We start from the raw sequence: 21,000 nt of genomic DNA on the forward strand, positions 1-21,000 counted from the left end.
ACGCACCGCGACATCTGTTTGGCGTACTGAAGTACTGCTTCCTGGTTTAGTGGAGGAGCCAGGTCTGTGTTGGACTGCAAGACTCGACCGACACCCGGAACTACGGGCGCCATCTTGCAAGAGGGAAAACGAACCCTTGGCAGACGCCGCCAACGATGCCAAAGAGACCATCGTTGTGCACCTTTCATAACATGCCTATATCTAAATCCGCACTGTGCCTACTTCTCTTTACTGGTTTGGCAGTACTTATTGCCTGACCTGACATGGTAGCCATACCTGCCGGAACTGGGGTTACGTTAGTAGGGGTCACAGCTTGCCCTTTTATGAAAGTAATTTTTGACAAAAAATTATGGTAAAGATGCAGAGAGAAAAGTAAATACAAACCATCACTCTTACACTTTTAATAATGGTGCCCATAACTTACTCCGCTTCAGACTCTTGTGTAGTTCCAAGTGTGATGATGAGCCCGCCTGAAATTCTCCAGAAATGTGGGATTATGTGGTTAGTACATATTAGCTCAAGCATTGCAGGCATAATATTGTGCGAGCGCAATAAAAAATAATCGTTCCCACACAATGTGTATTTTAGGGTCACAAAGGATTTCGGGTACTGAGGGACTTTCTCAGCAAAGTCATGGATATATTTGGGCCAAGTGGATCAGAAAGGCACGAAAGAATAAACTGGGAGATGATCTTCTTTCTTGTTCGGATCTTCTAATGAAATGGACAAATTGACCCTGATAGGTCGTGGGCTGGGGATCCTGGGGAATCATGGAACACAAATAATAACAGTCGCCACTTTCACAATGAATAGCTATGTGTAAGAAAAGGACAGTGTGCCTTTATTCTGGATGTGTAGGAAGTCCTTTCTCTAGCTCTCTTGCTCTAGAGCCGGTGATCCTTTATTGAACTTCATCTGGTTGAGACTGTATTTGCTGAGCATTTCGTTCTTCTTGTACGTCGTTGGCCCCCTCCTCGTTGCTGCTAGGTGAGGCCTCTGTTCAACAGGGCTTCACATCCCTGAGGAAATTCCGAGCTTTCTTTCCACATATTTTTACTGCTCAGTCGGTCATTTCCTCTACAGTGTGGGAACCCATAAACCTGGGCTTGTACCAGGTCCAAATGAAATTTCGGAGCAGGACCATGTCCCCTGGGTAGAGCTGTGGTGGTTTGAGGCAATTCTCACTGATCTCTGGAATGTTATCATCTTCATTCTTCTTGGACCTCTCCCATCATGCCTGCAGTGGGCTTGAAATCAAAGATGCACATGCCATCAAGTGATGACATCATACTTTTCCTTCCCCAATACATTAGAAACCGACTCTCAATCAGTTAATGCCCTAGTGGGAGGAGCCAGGGGAAGTTGCATGCACTGTCCGGTTACCACCTCATGTGGGGTTAAGTGGTGGTCTGACCCTGGTTTATTGCACAATGTGACCAAAGCTAAAGGCAAACAATGGAGCCAACTTTTGTTCAAGACGGCTTTTATTTTTCCGATCGTCTCCTTAAGCAGCCCATTGAGGCGCTTGCACATCCCTTTAGCTTGTTGATGATATGCAGAAGAGAACTTGTGTTGAATCCCTAATAGTGTTGCTATATGTTGGAATATTTCATTGGCGAAGTGAGGGCTGTTGTCATACCGCAGGACCTCACACACCCCCATCTGGTAAAATCTCCCTAACCATGAATTTTGCAGCTCCAAGGGCATCAGGATGGGAACAAGGACCAGCTTTGATCCATTTGTAAATGGGCACACAGCCACGATCATTTAGCAGTATCCCTGGCATACTTGGAGCATGTCAACATAGTTGACATGAAGGTGTTGGAATGGACCCAGTGGGTGAGGTATGACTCCTCCCACTACCCTTAATGTATGGCCTGCTGTGAAACTCTTACAGACAATGCAATTGGTCATAAATTTTGCCACATGTTCCGTCAAATTGGGACAAAACCAATCTGTTCCAATGTGAGAAGCAAGTACATCCTTCCCCATGTGGGTAGGATGGTGTAGTTGTGTCGGTGCAATAAAGATAATGGCATCACTAGTTTGCCCGTGCTTTCCTTTTGCCACAGGGCATCCAACGGGATACAGAACACCCCCTTTTCATCCATAACTCCCTTTCTTCCCTTGGTGCATTCCCTTGCAGCTCCATTATTTGTCTTGGTGGTAACATATTGTACCCTTCCTTTGGTACCATAGTCCGTGCATAATTACATGCTCGGGATGGGGAATCCATGTCTAGGATATCTTCAAAATATGCTGCGTGCCTCGCTTCTGCATCTGCTGCTCCATTCCTACTGGAGACAGGATCCTCACCCCCCCCCCCCTTTGTGTGGGCCTGGCACTTTGCAACCGCTATGCCTATTGGGAATCGGAGCACCTCTATCAGTCTACACAATAAGGGTGCGTTTTGCACCAGCGTGCTGTCAGCGCGTCGGGAGCCCCTCCTCAGCCAGCGTGACAGCCCAGAGTGGACCATAGATGTCACGTAGGCTGAATCCGAATACACTGTCACTTCCTGGTTTTTACTCTGCTCCAATGCCAATATGAGAGAGAGAAATTAATTTTATTCAGACTGTGCGTCCATTAACACAGTAATACAACAATACAAAAAATTATCAACAAACACCATAATAGATTCCCTTTTTCCATAAAATATTTGACACTTTAAAAATGTCTTTAATAAAATTGGCTGCATCAGATAAAAATGTTACATCATTCGTATTCATAAAAAAGTTCATTACTTCTGAGCAGGTTCTGATATTATTGTTTCAATGTTGCCTGCAGGAGACCCACTAAGTCTGCAGCTTGTGCTGAGAAATGTGACGGTAACTGTGCCCTTACTACTACTTCACTTGTTCCCTCTGCTTTTAGCCTTACTGCTGCTGTCCCAGTATGTCTTTCTCCCATGGTCTGGTCTGTCGTTGATGAACCATAAAATACCTCTACCCCCTCAAGTGGCTTCTCTCTTACTCTCGGAATGTCATCACAAATTTCTATGTTTGTGGTGCAATCATGCATATTGTCTCCCTCCTCTATGGGCTCGGCGACAAATGTTGCCAGGTTCACAGTCACTACCTTTATAGCTGAATTCCCTTCGGGTGGTCAATGTGCTCTTGGGTTGTTACAGTATCACAAAGAAAGCATGTTCCACAAAGAGAGTGGGGCTGCTTCCCATGGCAATACTTGCTGACTTATCTACTGCAAATGCGGCCAGTGCCTATTCACAAGAGTAGTGCCCTCTCATTACTGTATCTAACTTCCTGCTATAGTAAGCTAATGGTTTGTGATCCATTGTTGTTTTCTTGGTGAGCACTGCGGTCATTACCACTCCATTGGAGTGTGAAAATACAATTTGTCTTGATAGTCTGGGATCCCTAATGCTGGAGCTGTGCATATTGCTGTCTTCAGCTCCTCAAATGCACCAGTCATTTCTTCTGTCCATTGTAGTGTGCCCTCCCCTCTTTGTGCTTCCTTTAGTGTGCTTAACAAAGGCATTATGTATGTGCTGTAATCAAATACCCACTCTGCAATAATTGCAGAGACCTAAAAACTGCTGCATTTGTCTCACTGTCATAGGCTTTGGTGTCTTTCAGTTTGCCTCTGCCCTTTCTGGTGTCACTTTTCGTCGTCCTGGTGATATCGACTGTCCAATGTATGCACCTATTTCTGGCAATACTGTAATTTGGTTTTGTCTACTTTGTATCCTTTTTTTTTTGACAAACTTTATTTTGTTTCAAAGTGCGCTCCAACAGATAATATTCATGCATACAATACGGCTCAAAGTCAAGTTTCTGGTGCCTGTTTTTCTCACTTCCTCCTCCCCACTTTTCCAACTCCCAACAAACTTAACATTGGTGGTACATTTACAGGTTTTGTCCAGTAATTCTCACATTGAACACTATGGATCAGGTTTGGTCCATCGCCTGTCTTTCCTAGGGTTCCCTTTCTGGTGTCCAAGTCCACCCCTTTTTAAGTTCACAGCACCTAAACGTTTCAGAGTATGGCTGGTTTGTGGAATCGGTTGTCTCTTTCGGCCACGAATTTGCGCAATGGTAGCCATACCTTTACAAAGCTTTGGTATTTACCCATTGCTAATGCACACACTTTTTTCATGGCCATGATGCCCACAATCTGACCCACCACATTGCTAATATCGGGCCATGCTCTGATTTCCAGTTATGTGCCAACGTTATCCGTGCTGCAACCAGCATGTGAGTAATTAGAGTGGCCCTTGCCCCACTTGCATCATATAGGCCCTCCCCTACTGTCCCCAGCAAGATCAGTTTTGCACACATTGGTAACTGCACCCCCAGAATCTCCCTGATGTGACTTAGAATCTCCTTCCAAAAGATTTGTGCCTTTGGGCATGCCCACCACATGTGCCCCATATCCGCCACCTGCCCACATCCTCCAACAATCCCTTGAGATGCCTGAGTTCGCCTTATGCGTGTCACGCTCACCTTGGCTCTGCAGGAGTATTTGGAACCTCGGATTGCTGCTCCCCTTGTTAGCTCACTAGAATGACTGCACCTGAAGGAAAACAAGGAAAGACGAAAGGAGGTATGTGAAATAGGCCTGATGGAAGTTGAACCCCCACCCTTGTCCCTTAGCCTCTGTAACCACCACCTTCTGTATATGCGTTTGCTCACTTTTAGATGATTAGCTCTCCATCCTGCTTTCCTCTTAGCAGGGGCGCTATAGGTCGCTCCCACCAGTTTCTTCACTGATGGATCCAGCCCAGACCCACTGTGGCTTGGATAATGCTGTGCCGCGGAGATTGTCTTGTTGTACTACTGGACTTGCTTGCTGGCTGTCAGATGAAGTCTCTGTTGGTCGGCTTCCCTTGTGGGGTTATGTCCTTTAACACACTGTATATACGTTAAGTTCCTCTGTGCTAAGTGTGCACCTGGTGGGCGTTTGTCTTGCCTTTTGCCTTGCACCCTTCCATGAAATTCTTAGCTTTTAGTGTCTGTTAGTCCTTATAAACTTACTGTTCCTTTCCCCTTGTTTTTGCAGGGTTCGGGTTAGCTGATCCTTGGGACGTGGCTGTGAGCGGCCGTAACAGCTGACGGCCTCTGAGGAGTCTCCGAGTCAAGGACTGAGCTGCCGATGTGTCGCAGAGCGAGTGAAGATCCTGAGACGCGGCGTGTTGTGCAGAGCCGCGTCCGACGATGGAATGCAGAATGAAGCGGCCAGGCCGACGTGGAAGAACGGGATGACAGGTAAGTTGACAAGCCTCAGGAAGTGTTGGGAAGAACCCAATCCTCCGGGAAACAGGCTCAGAAGGTGTTACAGGACCATGGTGAGCGTGCTGCTGCCAGTAGACAGATTAACGCGAAGCATGGAATTAAGCCTGGGTGTTGCTTATATAGCAGCCACACCCAGGAAACTAGACTGCAGCCTGCACAGAGCTTGGGCTGCCTTTCCTCCATGTTGGGTGGCCGTCCTTGATTCCATAACGTGTCTGATGCCAATTCCCCCATGCTCGGTCCAGTTGGGCTCTTTCCCTGTTTTGCTAGTGGTGCAATGAATGGGCCCTAAGGAATGAGGAACCCAAGTGGGGCGCAGTGGGGCAAATGAACGTGCATGGGTTATGGCATTGGTACCCCCTCCCCCCCAGATCCCCTTCAGATTGGGAACACCGGGCCTGGGTTTCTCTGGATGTGTACGATGGAACCTTGCGACCAGCCGCGGGGCACGTACATACTCCCTAGGCTCCCAGGATGCGTCTTGCGGACCGTAACCCTTCCATTCTACTAGATAGTAAAGTTTGGATTTAGCAATCTTGCAATCTAATATGTTTCTGACTTCATATTCTAGTTCCCCATCTATGATTGTAGGTGTCGGAGGAGTTTGTATCTGTGTGTTTGGCTGAACCTGTTTCAGGAGGGAAACGTGGAATACTGGGTGGATTTTCATGTTAGTTGGTAAGGTTAGTCTAACTACCACCGGGTTGATTATTGATTCAATGATATATGGGCCAGATATCTTGGGTGAAAGGTTTGAGGTCCTTTTAATGAAATGTATCTTGAAGCTAGCCACACCGCATCACCAACTTGATACTCTGTGGCTGATTTTCGATGTCGGTCTGCAGCTTTTCTCTGTCTTTCCTTGGCTTGTGCTATCAATTCAGTGGCCTTTTTAAAAGATTCTTTAATAGTGGAGTGCAGAGTCTCAACCGCTAGTAACTCCAATTCATCAGCTGGATCAAGTGTTGATGTTCGAGGATGACGCCCATACAGAATGTATAAAGGGCTTTGCCCAGTAGTGGAATGTTGCGAGTTGTTATAGGCGTATTCCGCAACCCATAAGACATCTTTCCAGGTGCCCTCTGATTGATGGAGCAAACACCTGAGGTATTGCTCAAGAGTTTGTTTGGTGCGTTCCGTTTGCCCGTTGGTTTGAGGATGGTGACTGGTTGATAGACGTACTTCAACTTGGGCCAAAGCGCAACTTTCTTTCCAAAACTTGGAGATGAATTGGCTGCCGCGGTCTGAGATGACAACGGTTGGGAATCCGTGTAACCTAACTATATGTTCTAGAAACACCTTTGCCGTAGTGAGTGCTGTGGGTAGACCCTTCAGCGGAATAAAATGGGCCATCTTTGAGAACAGGTCCACAACAACTAATATGGTATTGTAGCCATTGCAAGGAGGAAGGTCGGTAATTAAGTCAAGTGATAGGGTGTGCCAAACTGTCGGTGGAATAGGTAATGGACATAAGAGGCCTGCTGATTTCTGTTTCTGGGATTTATTCTGTTCACAAACGCCACAGGAAAGTATAAAATGAATGACATCCTTTCTCCACATGGGCCACCGATAGGTTCTTTATATTTTGGCCATGGTCTTGGCTATTCCTGCGTGCCCTTCCAACAACGTGTCGTGGTATGTGGTAATGACCTTTTCTCGTTGAGCTTCAGTTGGAAGATATAAACGGTCTCGAAAATATGGTAACCCATCGTGTAGCGTGTGTTGACTGCTCTTGGTGACCCATGCTTGGAGTTCTTCCTTATTCATGTGGCACAGTATGTCGGCCTTCAGGTCGTCTATTGAGTCGAGTGTGGTGACTCCCAGTATTTTGCTTTCAGGGATTATGGCGACTGGTTCAATTTTATCGTATGTCTTGTCCTCCTTGTTTAATCGTGATAGCGCATCAGCTTTACCGTTGCGCGTCCCTGGGCGATACGTGATTACGTAGTCATATTCTGCAAAAAAACAATGTCCACCGGAGCTGGCGAGATGATTGCGCTTTAGCCGTTTTTAAGTATTGCAGATTGCGAGGGTCAGTGATGACGGTGACCGTATGTCGAGCTGCTAGGAGATAATGGGACTCATTACACGGTAGGTGGTAACCATGGCGCTATTAGCACCATGGTTGCCGCCGGTATTTTACCGTGTCCGCCTTGGTGGATGGCGGAATTACCGCCCAACTCCAAGGTGAGCGGGGGCAGCAATTCACCAAGGCACTTCCCCATTCCCATTTTTGCCCCCATAGGGCATAATGGGATTGGGGAAGGTGCTAATTACGGTACCGCGAATTGCGGTACCGTAATTATCACCAAGGTCCCTTTGTGGCACCCTACTTTAACGGCTGATAAAACCAGCCGTTAAGGTCAGGTCCCGCAAAGGGAACTCGTAGTAAGGCGGTAAGTGTTAACCGGTACCGGTGCCCTTACCAGTACCGGTAAACCCTTACCGCCTACCATGTAATGAGGCCCAATGTCTCCATTCTTTGAAGGCAGCTTTGATCGCGAGAAGCTCCTTGTCGGTGATTGCGTAGTTTACCTCAGCAGGAGAAAATTTCCTCGACCAGAACACTATTGGATGTAATTGACTGGTGTCTGGGTCTCTCTGTGAAAGGACTGCACCCATCGCGGTACTGGAGGCATCTGACTCGACGATTTAAGGAAGATCGGGCCTTGGATGGCGTAGGATTCGTGCCGAGACGAACTTTGATTTGAAGACTTGGAAGGCAGTTTCCGCCTCTGCGGGCCAATCAAAGCGCTTGTTCTTTCGTAACAATGAAGTAATTGGATGGACAATACGAGAAAAGTCTGGTATGAACTGGCGATAAAGGTTTGCAAAGCCTAAGAAGCTCTGAATCCCCTTGATCAAGGTGGGAGATGACCAGTTCAGGATTGCTTCCACCTTCATGTTGTCCATTTTGATTCCTTGCGGAGTCTGGATGAATCCTAAAAACTCCACCTCAGACACGTGGAAAGAACACTTTTCGAGCTTAGCGTAGAGTTGATTACTCCTGAGCCTGTCAAGAACTGCCCGCACATGTTTGATGTGTTCCTGTTCAGTGGCAGAATACACCAGGATATCATCGATGTAAACTACGACACAAACGTCCAAAAGGTCTGTCAGTACATCATTCATAAAATTCTGAAAGGCAGCTGGGGCATTGCATAGCCCGAAGGGCATTTCCTGGCACTCATAAAGGCCATATTTCGTTCGGAAGGCCGTTTTCCACTCATCTCCGCTCTTGACCCGTACCAGGTGATTTGCTCCTCGTAAATCTAATTTGGTGTAAATTTGTGTGCCTTTTACCTGATCCAGTAGCTCCGGAATGAGTGGTAAGGGGTATCGATTCTGGTAATCTGGTTTAATAGGCGATAATCGATGCAGGCCTGAAGGTCCCATTCTTTTTTCAGGACGAAGAACAGAGGCGAGGCTGCCGGAGACTTGGAGGGTCGGATAAAGCCATTTGCTAAATACTGTTCTAGGTATGCCTTCAAGTGAGTATGTTCATGTTCTGTCAAGGCATAAAGACGGCTGCATGGAACTTGGGCATCTGGGATAAAGTCTATCTGACAGTCATATGCCCGGTGTGGCGGTAGTGTGTTTGCCTGTTCCTTCTGAAAGACGTCTTGATAATCGGCATACACTGATGGCAAGGCGCCTAGGAGGCCAAGGATCTCACTTCTTCTAGGGACGTCCCGTCTTGATTCTGCTTGGGTTTCCAGGTTCTTGTAACAGGAATGAGTACACTCTCTGGAGAAGGTCAACTTCCTTGCTCGCCAGTCGATTAGCGGGTTATGGGCCTCCAACCATGGGATACCCAGAATCATACGAAACTGGGGAGCACTTATCAGGTCAAAGGCGATGTCTTCACTATGGCCACCATGACAAAGGAGTGGAACTACTTCAGTGTGATGTGTTACAGGCCCAGAGGAAAGCTGGGTACCATCCACTGCCGTCACGTTTTCCTGCATAGTCTTTGGATGAGTAAGAAGACCAATGCGGCCCGCTAGGCTTTGAGTCATGTAGTTACCGATTGCCCCGCTATCTATGTATGCCTCAAGGGCATGCAAGCGAGAGGGCTGTTGTGGGCTAACCAAAGTCACGGGAATGACGAGATGAGAGGTCTGTAGACCTTTCCCTTGGCTCGACAGACGGACCTCTACGTCTGCCGGGCGTTGGAGTTTTCCGAGTCTGGTGTGGGTTCTTCGGTTTCCAATCCCCCAAGTGTTCGCCTAGGTGGTTTCACCGGGCAGTCCCGTAGAAAATGCCCCGCCTTGCCACAATTCAGACATAGCTGTTGTTGCCGTCTTTTCACCCGTTCTGCCTTAGTTAACGGGCCCCGTACCCCTCCGATTTGCATGGGCGCATGCTGGTTCTCTGGCTGGCGAGATTGGGGTGGTTCACGAGAACACACAAAGATGGATCTGCCTTCTGATCGAGCTCGATCGGTCTTCCAATCTTGCAGTCTATGGTCGAGCCTCACTACGAGATCAATGAACTCTGCACAATCCTCGGGAGGGTTGATGACTTGTGCCAGAACATCCTTTAGTTCTCCCCGTAACCCCAGCTGGAAGAGGGTGGTCCTTTTTTCTTCCGGCCAATTGGTTTCGGCCACAAGTCTGTTAAACGTGGCTGTGTACGTCAGGAGGCCCTGACTTCCTTGTCGCAACGATAGAAGCTCATTATCCAGAGTCTGACCCCTAGTGTGTCAGGCAAATAATTTCTCCAACTACCGCTGGAAACCCGCAACAATGGATCATCCCTGTTTACCAGGGGAATGGACCAATCCGCTGCACTTCCCCCCCAGATATGGCAAAACGAAGGCAAGACTTCACTGTTCGTTGGGGAAGGCCCCCGGCCTACATAGGAAATGTAGCCGGCACTGATTCATAAAAACTGCAAATTTATTTGGGTCTCCAGTAAATCGTTCTGGTGGAGCAAGCGGAACCGACCCAGGGAGAACAACCTGCACTGGGGTAGCTGAGGGAGCAACTGAGGGCTGACTGCTTGGTAACGGCGCCTGTCCAGCCTGGTTTTGAAGCACTTGCCGTGCCAACTCCTCTGTACGGTCCCTATTGACAACCAATTCCCGCCGCAAGGCGTTTGCTTCCTGCAGGGCGGCATGGACTTCGGCTCATAATTCCCCTAACAACTGCGCTAACTGGTCTGTGTCAGAGGTCTCCATAATACTCAGGCAGAGACTTTCAAAGCAGGCTTCGCGTTCTGTCACGCTCACCTTGGATCTGCAGGAGTATTTGGAACCTCGGCTTGCTGCTCCCCTTGTTAGCTCACTAGAATTACTGCACCTGAAGGAAAACAAGGAAAGAAGAGAGGGGTTATGTGAAATAGGCCTGATGGAAGTTGAACCCCCACCCCCACCCTTGTCCCTTGTCTCTTAGCCTCTGTAACCACCACCTTCTATATATGCGTTTGCTCACCTTATGCTTTTAGATGATTAGCTCTCCATCCTGCTTTCCTCTTAGCAAGGGCGCTATAGGTTGATCCCACCAGTTTCTTCACTGATGGATCCAGCCCAGACCCGCTGTGGCTTGGATAATGCTGTGCCGCAGAGATTGTCTTGTTGTACTACTTGACTTGCTTGCCGGCTGTCCGATGAAGTCTCTGTTAGTCGGCTTCCCTTGTGAGGTTATGTCCTTTAACACACTGTATGCACGTTAAGTTCCTCTGTGCTAAGTGTGCATCTGGGGGGTGTTTGACTTGCCTTTTGCCTTGCACCCTTCCATGAAATTCTTAGCGTTTAGTGTCTTTTAGTCCATATAAACTTACTGTTCCTTTCCCCTTGTTTTTGCAGGGTTCGGGTTAGCTGCTCCTTGCGACGTGGCTGTGAGTGGCCGTAACAGCTGACGGCCTGTGACGAGTCTCCGAGTCGAGGACTGAGCTGCCGATGCGTCGCAGAGCGGGTGAAGATCCTGAGACGCGGCGTGTTGTGCAGAGCCACGTCTGACGATGGAATGCAGAATGAAGCGGCCACACCGACGCGGCGTGTTGTGCAGAGCCGCGTCCGACAATGGAATGCAGAATGAAGCGGCCAGGCCGACGCGGAAGAACAGGATGACAGGTAAGTTGACGAAGCCTCGGGAAGTGCTGGGAAGAAGCCAATCCTCAGGAAAACAACAGGCTCAGAAGGTGTTACAGGACCACGGTGAGCGTGCTGCTGCCAGTAGACAGATTAACGTGAAGCGCGGAATCAAGCCTGGGTGTGGCTTATATAGCAGCCACACCCAGGAAACTAGACTGCAGCCTGCACAGAGCTTGGGCTGCCTTTCCTCCATGTTGGGTGGCCGTCCTTGATTCCATAACGTGTCTGATGCCAATTCCCCCATGCTCGGGTCCAGTTGGGCTCTTTCCCTGTTTTCCTAGTTGTGCAATGAAGGGGCCTTAAGGAATGAGGAACCCAAATGGGGCGCAGTGGGGCAAATGAACGTGCGTGGGTTATGGCATTGGTGGTGGCAAGTGTTGCAGGGCTAATGGTCGTGACAATGCAGCCTTTGTGGGGTCATATACCATTGCATGTATATTTTATATGCCAACTCTTTTATCATGAGGCATCTAGAGCTTTTCTGCACCCGCCCCCAAATCTGCCCCATTCTTCTTCAAAGATGGGTATTCCCAGCTCCTGTTCCCATCTACCCATATACAGCAATTTGTCCTCCAGCTCTGGACCATCCACGAGCCAGTACAATCTTGAGATGCCCTTCCGTGGGACCCCATCTTTCATTGTAAGTTCCAGGCCCACCGTGGTTCTATTGGCCGCCTTTCTGCACTCTTTGGATGGGACCAAATGCCTGATTTGCGCAAAGTGGAACCTTTCACCTTCTGGAAGGGAGAATTTGGTCTTGCACGCTTCGAACTGCAAAGGGACTACGTCCGGAAAAAAATCTTTTAGGGTTAGGGTGGTACCTCCTCCGTTTGCCCAGTAACCCTGAGTTCTTCTCGGAGTAAACTCATTATTGTAGCTCATTGGAGTGAGGGGCCACTCCCTAGGTCTGAGTTTTCTTGCCCAGAGCACTTTGTCCAAATAGTGAAGAGTGGTTCTTGTGGAAGCTAGCCGGCGTCCCCCAGCATCACTTGATCTAGCTTTTAGAACCCTACGCACCCCAGTGGAATGTCGGTGGCCTGTTGTTCCAGCCCACACCACTCTCTCTCGGTGTCCTGTGAGGACCAGTGTAACATTGGTGCTAACTGAGCTGCCGTGAGGTAGCAGGACATCTCTGGGCACCCTCCCACCCCCATTCCTGGGCCCTTAAACAAGATTTTCCTGGCCACCCGAGGTTTTTCCCTCCCCAGATAAATTGAGATAACTATCTGTAGCCTTGCTATGAGTCTGGGGGGAATCCACAATGGGAGAGCACTCACGACATATAAAAATCTAGGTAGAAGTCATTTTGACCACCATTATTCTTGTAAACCGGGAGACCTCCTGCAGGTCCCATCACTTTAAGTCCCCCCTAAGGCTTCCCAGGAGACCTTAGACATTGGCATCAAAGATCCCCTTGCTCGTGGGGGTCAGTTTCACTCACAGGTATTCCAGGGGATCCCGCACCCACGAGTGGGTAAGACCCGTGCCACCTCAAACCATCTGCTTTGGTCCTCTGTGACGTTCAGTGCCCTGGACTTTGCAAAATTGATGCAGAAACCAGAGACCCCAGCGAAGTTCCCCGGAGATCCAGCACCTTCGGTAGCGTGCTCCCAGTGTCTCCAAGGAACATTAATTCATCGTTGGCATACAGTACCACTTTGTGTTCTGTCCCTTTCACCACTACTCCCTTTGTTGCCAGGTCCTCCCTAATTGCGTGTGCCAGAGGCTCCATGGCCATGGCGAATACTGAGGGTGAGAGCGGGCACCCTTGTCTGGAGCCCCTACGAATAGGTATGGATTCCGAGCTTCTTCCATTCACATGGAGTGGTGCTGAAAATTGTCCAGGACCATCCGCGTGAAGGTTTTGCCACACCCCAGGTGCGCGAGTGTGGGTTTAAGGTAGTTTCAGTCCATGCTGTTGAACGCTCTTGTGGCATCCAACACCAAAATTGAACATTTCTGCTCTGTTCCTTTTCCCCATTCTAACACATTCACTGCCCCACGGGTGTTGTTTTGAGTGTCTGCCCATTTTGAAATCTGCCTGGTCTGGGTGAATAATTTGAGGTAGTATCTTCATTAGTCTGAGGAAGATCGTTTTTTAATATAATTTGGCATCGCCATTGAGCAGGGAGATTGAGCAGTAACTATAGCACAGGGTGAGGTCCTTTTCTGGCTTTAGTAGTAGTATGGTCATGGAGGGAACCATGTCCCCTGACACTTCCCTGGTATCCCTTATATGGTTAAACAATCTGGTCAAGGGGCTTGTCAAAATGGGCTGAAATGGTTTATTATAATCATTCCTAAACCCGCCTGGACCCTGAGCTAGGTTCCTAGCTAACAAGCTTATTGCCCTACTCATTTCTTCCTCAGTAAAGGGGGCTTCTAGTATCGTTCTATCCTTCTCCGTCAACTGCGGCATATTAAGGCATCCAAAAATTCCCTTTGGTCCGCCTCCCTTAATCCCTTTCCCGCTAAAGCCCTAGAGTAGAATTCATGGATGATTTTCCTCTTTTTCCCCTCTTTCCAATTTCCCTTCCCCATTCTTCAGCTGTGAAATATAGTTCTTTGCCTGTTTTCTAAGTTTCGCTGCCAGGTATCTATTTGCTTTGTCCCCTTTTACATAATATGTTTGTTTGGACTGAATCATTAATTGTGCAGATCTATCCACCAAATGCGCTTCTAGTTTGGCTCTAACTTTCATCATGGCCCTCCACGCCTTCTTTGACCCCTTATCCTTATGTAGTCCCTCCGCTTCTTTGACCTCCTTTTCCAGTGCCAGTCTCAGCTGCTCTTTCCCTCTCATGTATGCTGCCGTCTGCGCAATGAATTACTCACTCATGACCGCCTTACTTGTGTCACACACCATTCCCCAGTTCGCTCCCTCTGTATCGTTTTCTCTAAAATAAAGTCTCATGTTGTCCTCCATGTGAGCCCTCACTGATGGATCCCTTAGTATGAAAAGATTCAACCGCCACCGTTTCCACCCCTCTGGTGCCACGGTCAGAGGCTCCAGATGTAGAACCACCAGAGCATGGTCTGGAAGGAATCTTGTTCCATTTTCTATGTCCGTCACCTGGGATATACGTGTGTCCGAGACCAGGATCATGTCAGTGCGGGAGAATCCCCTGTGAACCGCAGGGTAATATGTGTAGGCCCTTGTGTGAGGTTGAAAGAAACGCCAAGTCTCAATAAGATGTAGTTGCCTAAGAAATTGCCCCAATGCCTGCCTATGTCTGCCATCTGCTTGTGTTGGTGATAGTCTTATCCATCCCTCCTTACTAGTACCTTTCCCACACACCACCCCGAAATGTTCTGCAACACTTTAGTCAGGAAGTGTTCCTGTTGTTCATTAGGGCCGTAAATACCCACTAATGTAACCAATTGGCCCCTTAATGATCCCCCTACCACCAGGTATCTACCCTCTGGGTCTTTGTGTACAAAATGTTTGATGAATTCCGCCTCTTTCGCGATTAAAATCACCACACCCCTTTTCTTAGCGCCACTGGAGGCGAAGAATTGTTTAGGGAAGAGTTTGTGTCTGAGGCGCGCTTCAGTAAATGTGTTTCCTGTAGCCAGGCTACTATGGTGTGCAACTCTATCAAGTGGCTCAGGATGGAGTGCCTTTTAACCAGGGAATTGAGGCCTTGGACATTAGGGGATACCATGTGTAGATCGGTCGTCATCCTATCCCTGTTGGATTCCCTCCTATGAACTCGCTCCTTGCCCCTCTCCTTTGAGTGCCTGCTTGTGTTTCATGTACATCGTTCCCTCCCACCCCCAACATGTTAGTTATGAGCCCCCTTTACCCCCCAACTGCCCCATAACCATTTTTTCATCATCCACTGGGTATTTCTACCACCTAGGTCGATGAGGGCTTATCCAATACAGCATTCCTGTCCCTCCTAATAACCCCCATTCTTATTCTGAAAACTTTTCAGCATCTGTGTCATGCCCCCTCCTTTATAGGGCCGCTCGTCACCTTGGCCCCTCTCTTACCAGAGATTTCTGGCTCCTGTTCAAGGATATTTCTCATGGTGGCTCCCCCTTCAGCAGTTTTATGTCTGTTTCTCCCAATTTCCAACACTCCTTTCTCCCTATCGGCTGAGTAGCCTCTTTATCCTCCTGGCTTTCTTTCGGTTCCATGGGCCACCCTTCTTTCACCTCTTCCATCACTGTGGCCATTTCTTCATGCTTGGAGATCGAAAACTGTTGTTCTCACTCGAAGCGCAAGGCGCATGGAAAAATCCAGCTGTATCTGATTTTTAGTGCGGAGCCAGCTAGTTACCACTCGCAGCCATTTTCGTTTGACAAGCGTCACCTATGCCAAGTCCTGAAAGAGAACTAGTGGGGTGTCTCTAAACTTCATCGGTTTCTGCATACATATAACCTTCATTATTTCTTTCTTCACTTGATACGTCTGGTGTGAGGTTCCTGCTCATTTGAAATGAGTACACTCGATGGGTATGATCCAGCACTATTTCTCGTTCACCCTCTATACCTAGAATAGTCTGGAACAGGCTTTGCATGTATTCCGCTATTTCCCTGTCCGATACTGCTTTAGGAAACCCCCTAATTCTTATGATGTTCCGCCTTGATCCATTTTCTGTGTCCTCCTGTTTTTATCCAGGATGATCTGCATATACCACTCCATTTCTTCCACCCGTTGTGCCAGCACCTCATGGTCGTGTCCATGCTTGCATGTTACCGTCTCCAGCTTATCCACTCGCCTCTCCACCGCCATGACATTCTTATTGATGTCTGAAATGGCCTTTAAGTCCATGGTGCTCTCTCTGATGTCCTTCAGCGTAGCTTGCAGGTATGATCTTCTAATCAGAGGGTCATCCTCTTTCTGGTCAGTGGATTTGCGCGCTAGTTTGCCGCTGGGCTTGCTTAGGCGCCTCCACGGCCATCATGAGCGCTTTAATGTCCCCTGATTGCGAGCCCTTCTGTTTTGTTGGCTGTTTAGATGCCATACTGCCATGTTGGGTGCGCTCTTGCCTTGTCCCTTCGCGCCTGGATCTTCTGTGTAGGTAGGAAAGGAGAGGAGGGGCACCCTCCACAATCGCTGCACTTTCGACTCCACTAATGCGCACTTTATTCTGGCCGAGAGATCTTGCAGCTTCACTCCTACTATGTTGAGGAGAGGTTTTCCGCTCTGGTTACCCAGGAGGAGCGACTTGGTTCTAGGCTAATGCCACTGCTGAGTGCCTTCTTTCCACCATATCGGCCGCCTCACTTCAACTCTCCAGTCATACCATGCCTGCCATACTGTGCCCCCGATGAATTGGGAGTCCCTTCCCCAGGTTTTCTGTCTTCATTAGAGGAAAGGCCCACTCCCTCGAGCAGAGCACATTCCTGTTTCACCCCTTGGGCCTGGGTACTTCCCCCTTCAGTCTGCTCTCTCCTGTTTTTCCCAATGTACTTGGGGCTTCTTACCCCCAGCCCAGTGATTGCTGTTGCCCTGATGCTTGCTCTCCTCCTCCTCCTCCTCCTTCCTCATCCGCTCTCTTCCTTTTAATCCTCCGGCATGTGGCCTTGTCTCCGAGGATTCCCTGCTGTTCCGACCACCACCTCGGGCTCCTCCACAAACTGCAGGTCATCACCCCTTGCTATCTGCCGTTTTCGTTTATTCACCTTCCGCGGCGGACTCCCACCTGGGGCACCACCCCAGTAGTCCTAGTCTCCGCCCCCTGCTTCTTGCCTCTGATCTTGACGCTCGTTCCTCACTACGTCACTCACACCACGGGGAGCAGGGGGCCGCCACTCCACCAACCAGGCTCACACACAACCACCGGCTCCTACTGGTGGATCCTTCGGCGTAGAGGACCGCGCTAATTTTTTTTGCTCCCTCAGGTGCGCCTGGCATTTTGTCCCTCCGTCTCCAGCCACAGGACTTCAGTGTGCCTCATCTGCACTGTCCGTTTCAGTTTGCCTAATAACTGGTCCCGCTGCCGCTCCAATGCTTGGGGATAAAGGCCTGCAGTTTCGGAGGTCTCACTCACATTATAGGGTGTTAATTACGGTTGGGATGGGATCCGCGATCAGGAGCTCAACGGAGCCGCATCTGCTGGCATCTCCGGCTAGCCACGCCACCCGACACTGAGTCTTTTCTACACTGCATTTCTGATTTGCTACAAATCAAAATGTCGCCCACATACTGTATATTGGCACTTTCCAATTGTACAATGCCTAAGTCCATTTGAAGGAGCCTATTGAATATGGAAGGGGACTCCCCGTACCCTTGTGGGAGTCGAGTATGTTTCCACTTTTTTTATTTCTTTATAGAAATGAAGTAGTCCTGTAACTCTGAGTGAAGTGGTATAGAGAAGAAGGCATACTTCAAATCTATCACCATGTAGTGGGTAGCCTCCATAGGAATGCTAAACAAAATTGTCGCAGTATTTGGAACTAATGGAAATTCTGTCTCTACAATCTGGTTCAAAGGGTGCAAATCCTCTATAAAACGCCACAATCCCCCTGATGCCTTCTTCACAGGGTACACTGCGGTATTGCACTGCGATTCTGATGGTACCAGAATGTCCTGTTTAACTAATGCTGCAATTTTCTCATAAATGCCCTCATCTGCCTCCGTCGAAAGGGGATGTTGCGTTGCCCTCAGAAAAATTGCTCCTGGTTTGAGCTTTATCTTCATTGCCCGTATCCCTTTCAAGAGCCCACGTCATAGGGACTTGTGGTCCATAAAACACTACGTACCTTTCCCAAATCTTCCACGAGAAATGGTGGTGGTGCTTGACGTTAGCTGTGCCTAATTAAAGATCCCTTTGTTTTTGCCATCATTTTTTAGAAGTACGACAGAGAAGCGAACATCGGTCGTTTCATACCCCACCCTCATCTAAATATGAAGACGGAATTATAAAAGATCAAAAGAGTTATGAAGTAAGAAGCACAGCATGTTATGCAGCTACCACCGGTCGGTGAATGTAAGTAAAGATCCCGTTCACATTTAGCCATAATAGCAATGGGAATTAATCTCCTACCACTAATGATTAGTAATTAATGGTACAAACAATCTGCACCAAAGAGAACAGTGAAATTTAAACCGTTTTCTATGTCATTCCAGGCAAACACAACACTGGCGACACAGCTTCAAAGAGGAAGACTTAACGAAATGGAAGTGTAGAAGATTTGACGAATGAAAATGTACAATTGTATAACTAAGGGAATAGAATTCAAAAGAAAAACAGTGTAGTGCATACCCCTAAAGAATTTCCTGAACAATTTGGAGTTTAATACTGTGCGAAGGAATGAAACAATTTGGGTAGAAGAGGAATGCATGTGTACATTATTGAATTTATGAAGGAAGAATGCAATCAAATAGACACTAGATTTGAAGTATTTTTTCTAATGAAACAAGTAAAGTATGTTTAAAATGGATTAAGCTATTATCATTTTATGCACACTAGAGAAGAATAGTCCATTTAATCATGCATGTGTGGTAAATAATTATGTTTGAAATGCTTTTATGAATTAATTAAAAAGAAATTCTACTGACAAACTGCATAGAATAGAATTCTTTCCGTATAATTGATTCCAGTACAAGTATATATGACAACATGAGTTGTCAATCATTTGAAAATATCAGAATATGTACTGTGTGCCCGCAATAGGGCTGAATACTTTTCCATACATTCAGGAAGTGAATCTCAAGTGTGGAACAAACTATCCCTTGGTCTGTAAACGAAATGGTCATGTTAAGATTGCTCATGATGTCTCTTCACATTATGTTCACAGGTGTCTGTCGGGAATACAATAGTGGTAGAACTAAGTTGTGCTCCTAGATAGAAAGTGTAAATTAATCTGTAAAAGGAACCAAATCAGTCACTGCAGAGAATCCCTGCGCATTCATGGCGTTGACAGACTTTTTGTACCTCCCTCCCTGATACAGGATCTAGTCACAACTGTGTCCTCGAGAAAGGAAAAAGTCTTGGCATCCCTATATGTCGTTCCTCTGCAGGGCTGGGTGTAATCAATAGGCTAGAACACATCAGGTCCATCTGTGGGCTGTCCTGTTGTGGGTATAACGACATCCCATTCCCTGTGACTGGATTGCCCCCCACTAGTCACCCCCCCCAACTTCCGAATGGGGGCTACTCCCATGTCCCGTCATTCTGCTGTGCTGCTTGTGGTGGCTGCATGTGACTCTGCATCTGCTGTGCAGGTGATGTCAATAGGTATGGCTGTGCCGGCTCTTGTACCTGGGTTCCTGCACCATAGGCTGGTACACTTGCATGCACACATCTTGAGTCTGTACCTGCCGCTGTGTTTTGTCTTGGGCATAATATATGTGGGCTGGTATTGTATCCCCCCATTCTGTTGCATTCCCCTTCTGCTTCTACCCACTGGATATGCCCTGTCTGTCCACACACCCAACACTGAGGTATTCCTCCCATTGGTCTCTGATAGCCCCTCTTGGCCCTGTTGCTTCTGATGTCCATACTTTCTTCCCCTAGGTGCTCCTCCTCACCCTCTGAACCCATGGCGCATGTTGCCCCGCCCCATGAAACCTCTTCCCGTGGGTGGAGGTGGATGTCTGTACTGCGCATGCAGCGCACCTATTCCTTCTGCGCTTGTTAACATTGCATAGTATACTTTGACAATTTCTTCTGCACTAACTTCGCCTCTTCCTGCTTTCTTTCCTCGCTCTTTTTTTCTCATGGTCTCTGGCATTCGTCTTCAATAGTGTACTATAGTGAGTTAAATTTCAGACCAAGGTTTGGCCTCCATCCCCACTAATATCTTGAGCTGTCTTTGCACCTGCTCAGGTAACCCCTGACATAATATATGATGGAATAATCCCACTGTTTTATCACACAGTTCCTGTGTCTCAAGTCTCCATTTCTCTCGAATAGCCTCAATATATTGAAGGGGATCTCAGTCTTCCCCCATTTTGCGTGCCATAATCACTCTGTCCGATGTGTGTGGGTATTGTATTCTTCGATTGCCGATTGGCAATTGTTGAATGGCGAACCATTGTGTGCCGTTTTCTGTGTGGTTACTCCTGGGAAGCTGGCCCTTTTCCACACATCATCTGCAACCTCCCCAATAATGGCTGAAAGTAAGCTCTTCATGTCACCTACTGCTAATGTCGTCCCTGCTGTCAACATATCTATCACATATATCCACTTTCCAGCCCACGCAGCCAACAATTGTAACTTTCACCTCAAATTATCTGTGTTGATCTGTTGCCATGGTATATATTGAGGTTTCCCCCCTCCCTTTTCTAATAGTTGGCACTGTGTCAGTCTTACCCCTCCCCTTTGTCTCCCTTTGTCTTTGGTGGCGGTAAATGCCCTAGTAATTTCTCCCTTCCTTCGTCCTGGAACATCTCTGAGCTTTTGCGTCTATGGGGTAATGCTGTCTGCACTGTGCGATCTATCCCTAGAATGCTGAAGTCCTTCCACTCTATCCTCCCTCAGTCCGTCTATGCTTTTGTCTCCCCACATTGTGTCTCTGTTTGGGCTGTTCCCTCGGGAACAGTGCAAGGGACTTCGTCCTCAGTTCCCAATAAATCAGTATCAGATCCCGTGTCCCCATGAGTGCTATTAATGGTCTCCCAGAAGCTAAGCCTTCTCAACACTGCACCTTCCTGCTGCCTCTCTTCTAAGTGGCCTGTGCTTCTGCACTCCCCCC

The sequence above is a fragment of the Ambystoma mexicanum genome, chromosome 1p (genome assembly GCF_040938575.1).
Source record: "Ambystoma mexicanum isolate Mex_15411 chromosome 1p, UKY_AmexF1_1, whole genome shotgun sequence".
Lineage (NCBI taxonomy): Eukaryota > Metazoa > Chordata > Amphibia > Caudata > Ambystomatidae > Ambystoma > Ambystoma mexicanum.